General features: G+C 42.5%; 1 long non-coding RNA gene across 1 annotated transcript; it reads right to left on the bottom strand.

Annotated features, from left to right (window-relative positions):
• Window positions 1-722: 722 nt before the first annotated feature.
• Window positions 723-5,364, bottom strand: LOC127059665 (uncharacterized). The gene is made up of 3 exons (XR_007777676.1): window positions 5,299-5,364; window positions 3,548-3,574; window positions 723-799 (listed from the first exon to the last, which is right to left on the bottom strand). It is a non-coding gene; the product is annotated as an uncharacterized LOC127059665 (long non-coding RNA).
• Between the last annotated feature and the right edge of the window lie 1,400 nt (window positions 5,365-6,764).

The raw sequence follows: 6,764 nt of genomic DNA, 5'->3' as shown, positions 1-6,764 counted from the left end.
AGGAACCAGCTTTCGCCCATGGATGAAAAAAATGCATGAAAAGAAACAGGAAAACCATTGCTGGGATTTTACTAAGAATCATTTCAGGTGTATAAATAGAGCAGCTTGCCAAGCCTTTGGCCACCAGAGCAGTGTCTGTGCAATAGCTCAGCTTTATTTTAACCTTTGCAGAATAATTCTTTGGAGACTTGAGGAGAAAGATGGTTTGGTATCTAAAGTCTCGACCCAAGACTCACAAGACTTTTCTTCTGAGTTTGATGCTGCCTGCATAGATTGATGTATTTCTCTCTCTGCTTTTGCTCCTCATATCAGCAGCTTATAAACTCTGGGTAACCAAATCCAGATACTTGTTTGCTGTTCAGGGTGATGGAGCATAAGTTTGGTGGGACCTCAAGGCATTAGTATGAATGTTCATTGATGTGAAACAAAGGAAAACAATCAAGAAGGAGAAAGGAGAACAAGTGTTTGCTGGATGGAGCACAGCAGGGGTGATTTCCTTGCTCTTTGAGGTGGATGCTCATGTATTTTTGCATGTGGCTGCAGTATTGCTGGGAGCTTTGCATTGAAGTTTCTCAGCAGTGTCAGGCTGGAGGACACTGCTACTGCCTCAGAAACCAAGTCCAGCACCTCTGAGCAACGTGTCTTATATGAAGAAAGAAGATGACAATTCGGGATTGAAATTCCTCCAGGACTGTGACATCTTGCTTCATGCTGGTGTAGTAGAGACTCACAGCAAGGATCAGCACTGCACAAAACAAGAGCCACAGGAGCACAGGCAATCCAGATGATGTCCTGTCATCTGCTGAATGGTGATGAAAAGAAAAAAAAGGAAGCAGCATTATTTTAGTGCCATCTTAAGTGCTTCCCAAATTTGATCCCCTGCTGATGCCTTTGTCCCAGTTTTGTGGCAGCAGCAGGGTACAGAGCGCTATGGTGGTGAGCACTTCTGTAGGCATCAGTTAAGTGATAGTGAGTCACACCTCCTGATGGAAGGTGGTGAGTATAAAAGATATCATCTAATGGAGCATTTAAAGAGTTTAATTATATGTACAATAAGAACAGGATTAGCATAGCTAATGCATGATCTCAACTTCCCCTCCAGCAATTATTTTTATACCTTTACCCTAAATGTTAAGTTGAATGATAGGAGAATATGAAGCTACTTGGTCTAATTATTTAATGTTCACAAATGCTCCATAAAAGAGAGAAGCTATAGATTTCTGTCCTTTTCCCTGGTAAATCAGCTTGTTTGGGACTCCTGCTACTCATGGGAAGAACCCAAACATGGCTCCATTAACCAAGAGGCATGTTCAGAAAGCCTTGGCAGTTTGAACCACTCTCAGAGAGCTATGTGTGCTAATTACACCAGAACCTCCTCTGCACTTGCTCTTCAGCAAGAGGATACTGTAAAGATTTTTCCTGCCTTCAAAATATTTTTCAAACGTGTTTAAAGGTTGGGCACAGCGCACATGTGGAAATCAGAGGGATGCATTCAGCCTGCTGACAGCTGTGTCCCAGCCCTTGCCTGTGTGTATCCATCCCTGGGCCTTGGGGATCCAGTTTGGATTCAGCTCTGGCTGCTCTGTCTGACTGCATGGCCATTGCACAGAAGGCACTATTTCATAAAGCACTTAGAGTATTAAACATGCAGTATAAAGCCAAATTCATGCCTGAATAAAACCCATAGTGTGCAGCTATTTTCCTGCCATATGCACATAATCAATAAGGAGATAAAAATGTGGAGTGTATTATTATGGGTAAAGGGCCAACATTAGCTGTAACATATTTAAATTAGCTTCTACTCCGAGCCCTGGAATACACACCAGTCAATTAAACTGTCATACAGATGTACAGAGAGGAAGGTAAAAGTCATAAAACCAAGCCAGAAACACATAATAATGTATCAAAAAGTGTATGGGGAAAAGGTAAAATGTTAATAGGCAGTCATTTTATAGCTAACCAGAAACCAAATCAATGTCCCATAATAGACCTGAGTGAATTATTTGCAGCAAGTAATTTATTCATTTGAATTTAGCCCTTCTTTCTGTTTTTGAATTATCCATGTGCAGGCTTCAGATTTTATAAATTTGTTTATTTGGCATTATTCTATGCAGGGTTGATATGAAGGTGTTTAGCCAGGGAATTGCTCACCACTTTCTGGTTTTGCAGAGATTTGTGAGTAGGGAGTTGGTGTTTCCCTTGTGAGATTTCCACATCACAGGCTACAGCTCCTGACTGGGTCCGCCACCTGCCTTTTCCAACCTGGGGCTTGGCTGATGAGCACACATGGAAGCAGGGAAACCTTCCTGTGGAAGCTGAATAGCTTTTCACATCCACCCTTTCATATGAAGTGCTTGTAACCTGTTTCAACTTTTAAAAAGTTGCTTTCCATGTGAAATTTCTGGGTGATCTCAAATGTAAAATTGGGCTTTCCTTATATCCTCTCAGGTATGAAATATGTTCCATCCACAAACAGAAGAAAATAATGCAGAAGAGTAATTCCACCTGCAAAATTGTGATGAGTTATGCTCACAACAGCTTCAGCACATCACTACATTTAGGTGTTGAAAATCAAATTTGCTTTTCTAGATTAAAGTTAGAAATTTAATGCTTAAATTTTTTAGTTCAATTGCTTGTTGGAAGAGCACAGACCTGTGCCCAGTCTCATGGCAACTCATCTGAGAAAAGCACAGGACCTGAATACAGGAGATTTAGTTTCAGTTCCTGCCTTGGGTACACATTTCCACTGTACCCTGAAGAATATTTGGTCTTTGCCTTTTCCCCTGGCCCTTTTCTGGCTGTGGTACCCTGTTTCCAGCCCAACAACAGCCCTAGATGAGGCTTCCACTGTCATGAGCACACAGCCCCCTTTCCTGGACAAGAGCAAAAGCTGAGGGATATGGGGATATCTCCCTGAGGGGCTTTTTGGCCTTCCAAAACTACAGCTCTGTGTGTGTATATATGCATGTGTATAGGTATCCCCCTCCCCTTCACTGCCTACAGCAGGGACTGCATGTTGTCCAGCATCTCTAAAAACGATCACCATCATCAGAATATCCACATGCAGTCATTTGCTTGGGGGTCTGTGAAGCTGCCAGACCTCAAAAAAAAAAATCAGAAAAACCTGATTATTTTTATTATTTCTATCCTGCTGATAGTATATAAATGAATTGTCTCTTCCCCTCATGCAAAACTCAGCAGGGAGAACTATTGTTTAGCTTGGGGTGCTTTCCCTGCATATCTTAGTGAGAAACCTGTACCTACTCGAATGCCGTAAAAGATATTAATTATATTTAAATTAAAAATAGCTTCAGGGATTTAATTTTTGTTTCCACTATTTGTCTTACTAGATGTCTTGTTTAAAATTGCACCAGACCTCATCAGCCCCTTGTGCTTCTTATGCTGAGAAGAAAAAGCAACCACTGACAACACAAAATACCATCTATATGGAGGGTATATTTGCACAGTGCATCCCACCAGCTGCAAAAGCAAACTCAGGTTAATGCTATGGATGGCTCACAGTTATAATGTGAAAAATTCAACTTACCCACTACGTAGTCACAGCAGGAAATGACTAGAAAACAAAATGAAAATGTTCTTACTTGCCTGGAAAGGTCTCTTGGCAGCAGGTGAACAAGAAAAGCCAGAACCAAGCAGTGCCTGTGAAATTGCCTGTCACCTTGGAGATGCTGGGCAACCTCTTACACCACTTTTGGCTCTGGGTGAGGACCTACCCAATCCATGCAAACATGCAGATGCAGGTGCACTTCAGGAAAGTGAGGAAAAATTATTGTGTGAGAGAATTCAGAGGCAGGATTGCTGCTGTTGCAGGGAGGTCAGCAAACAGCTCTGCTAAAACCCCTCCCTATTACACATAATTCCTAGAAAGGAAAGGATTTAGAACCAGCAGGCTGAAAGAATGAAAGTTAAGAAAGTACTGTCAAACTAACTTTCATCAACAATGTCCTGGAAATGTGTCTGCTTGGCAGCCAGGCTGAAAAGTCCTGGACTGGAAATGGAAAAATTTCAGCGGTGCCAGAAACCTTCATTTCACTAGCCTTAATGTTTGTAATGTTGTGTGGACAAACAGCAAATAATCTAAATCACAGATTGTTTACAACACAGAATATTAATTATGGGTTGGAACATTTCTCATGTCTCTGTGAAAAAGAGAGTCTTCTTCATGCCTGCAGCTCCCTGCATGAGTTCAGGGTTTGCTGAAGTCAGAGCCAGGGGGGACCACCCTGGTCCCCTGGACTGACTGCAGGATTCCCAGTGCTGATGTGGGGCACGATGGGAATTAATAACTCTGATGGGAGTTATTAATTCCCATTAGAATCCTGCTCTTGAGCAGTCAGATGAGCTTTGAGGAATTTAAGTCTGACTCACTGAGTCTCTGCAGGAGTTCAGTTTTGGTGGGAAACCCAGGCCATGTCAACAAGCTCATCAAGAAACAGCTTCCCCTTCATGCATCAGGAGGCATCCCAAACAATGTATTGCCAAACAAATGAGAGCTCTGTTTATAGACACAGCAGATGCCAAGCCTTATTTTCAGAAGCTGTAGCAGTCCAAACAGGTGGCTGACAGAAATTTTACAACTCTGCCAACCTGTGTTTTGACCAACTGACATATCAAGCCCATATAATTTTAGTTCTCTACCAATAAATAAAATTTTCTTGGTTGGATGAGTTTGGGAAAATGTGAAGGTAACACAAATTATTATTTGGGATGGCATACAGCTCGTGCAGAAGTGCAAACTGGATCCTTGTGCCAGACCTCTGCTGAAGGTCACTCCCAGATGACCTAATTGCAATATTTTGGCTCATGAATGAAAAGACCAGAGGTTTTGTTAGCTGTGTCAGTCCTTGGGTACCTTTGTTGGCAGAAGTTATTACATCCTGGCTGCTAGGCTCAGACCTCTGCTGTTGTATTCTGTGGTGTCCTAGTTACCCACAGTGACATAATTATGTTTAAATTTGGTTGGTCTGAGTGGAAACATTGTTCTGGGGAAGCCCTGGGGCCCAGCCAGGTCCAGAGTGTACAATGACCCCTGTGGGGGCTGACTCAGGAGCCACTGTGACAGCAGCTGAGGGTGAGACAGGAGCCTGTCCATCCCAGGGCAGGTAGGCAAATGGATCAGATGCAGTTCTGCAGAGCACAGAGAAAACATCATCCATCCTCTGCTCTGTGCTGAGCTGAAAATCACAAATTATCAGAGGGGGAAGCTGATGTGGACAGACAGAGTGGATGTTACAAGCTGGAAAGGACATGCCAAAATTCCTGATAGCTCGAGCATACCGTGTTCAATGACTTCCTCTGGCTCACGAAATCGAACCCTTCGCTCTGCCCTCCGCTTTTCCCCCACAGCTTGGTCCACAGGTGGCCTTTTCCTCAGTATGGAAGGAGGAGAGCTGCTGTCATCTGTCTAAAGATTTGATCAAAACACAAAACACGTGACCATTCAAACAGGGTGAAGCATCTGGGTGAAGTTTTGATCTTTGGTTGTGTTACTGCGTCCCTCGAAGGACATGATATGAAACACCTCTGCTTGGATATAGCCAGACTACTGTAATATTTACAGCCAAACAAAAGGGATATTCCTACATTGCCATAGATCTGCACTACTCTAAAGCTGTATTCTCAGGGAAAAGGGTAGGTAAAGCAATGGACAACAAAATGTTGAGAAAGGATTTCTCTAAATTGTAACACATATTTGCTGAAGGTGGCTGCTCAATGGCCTTGGGCTGTTTTTAGAAGAACATAAATGTGATATGAAATATATGAACCATATAATTTGGAGCACCTTTGAAATGTTCTGAGCTAAGCAGTTCCACTCAGAATGCAGCATGACCATTTCAACAGCAGGGACTGTGAAGCTGACTTGGGTTTGAACACTCCTGATGGGTACAAGAAGGTAATTTATTTGCATTTCAATATAACAATTGTGCTGTTCCTCTGGTTTTTGCTTGGAAACCACATTCAGTCTTTGACAACAGAATCATAATGCTGTGGATTCTTTGAAATTACAAGAAACAGAGCTTCAATAATAGTAATAACTCACTGTTCTGCATGAGAATGCTCCCACAGTCAACTGCCCAAAGTGCATCCAAAGAACCTTGAATTCAGACACCCACTGTCCTCTGGCAGTAGAAAGCAGATAGCAATTTCTCTGCTTTTCAAAGTGAGGGCTAGAGATTCTTAACATTCTATTTTTAAGACTGAAGTAATCTTCTCTAGCCCTTTCCATCTCTCCCCTCTGTTCCTCTGCTAGATAAAGGTTATTATTTCTTCTGGATTTCTCTCTGCTCCCTTTCCCCCCACCTTGTTTATTGTTCCCCCACTCAGTGATTGCATGCTCCTTATTTCAATCTTCTCCTTGCTTTAATCTTTCTACTCCTCAGTTATCTACTTTTGTCCTTTTTTAGACCCAAATGCCATTGTCTTGCCTTCTTGTTGGATGCATTCCCCATGCTCACCATTTCCCACACCCACTTCTTGGACTGCAGAAGGAGGATTAGGTCCCATTGCCTGCAATCTGGGGGGTGTCAGACTCCAGAAAAAAAGGGATAAATAGGTTTTCTTACACATCACATTCTGGATAACCTCAAAAGACATATTAATTAGCCATCAGGAACTGCCATGAGGTGAGGAATGTCTTCAGCTTTGATTCCTTGTCCTGAGAGATTCATAAAACCAATCTCATCACTGATAAGGATGTTTTCTCTGATCCTGGGGTCATATCACCTCTGTCTCATGAGTGGAGA

This window comes from Serinus canaria, chromosome 5 (assembly GCF_022539315.1).
Source record: "Serinus canaria isolate serCan28SL12 chromosome 5, serCan2020, whole genome shotgun sequence".
In the NCBI taxonomy this organism is placed as follows: Eukaryota; Metazoa; Chordata; class Aves; order Passeriformes; family Fringillidae; genus Serinus; species Serinus canaria.
The sequence above is the reverse complement of the archived record's forward strand: the minus strand, read 5'-3'. Positions and strand labels throughout refer to the sequence as shown.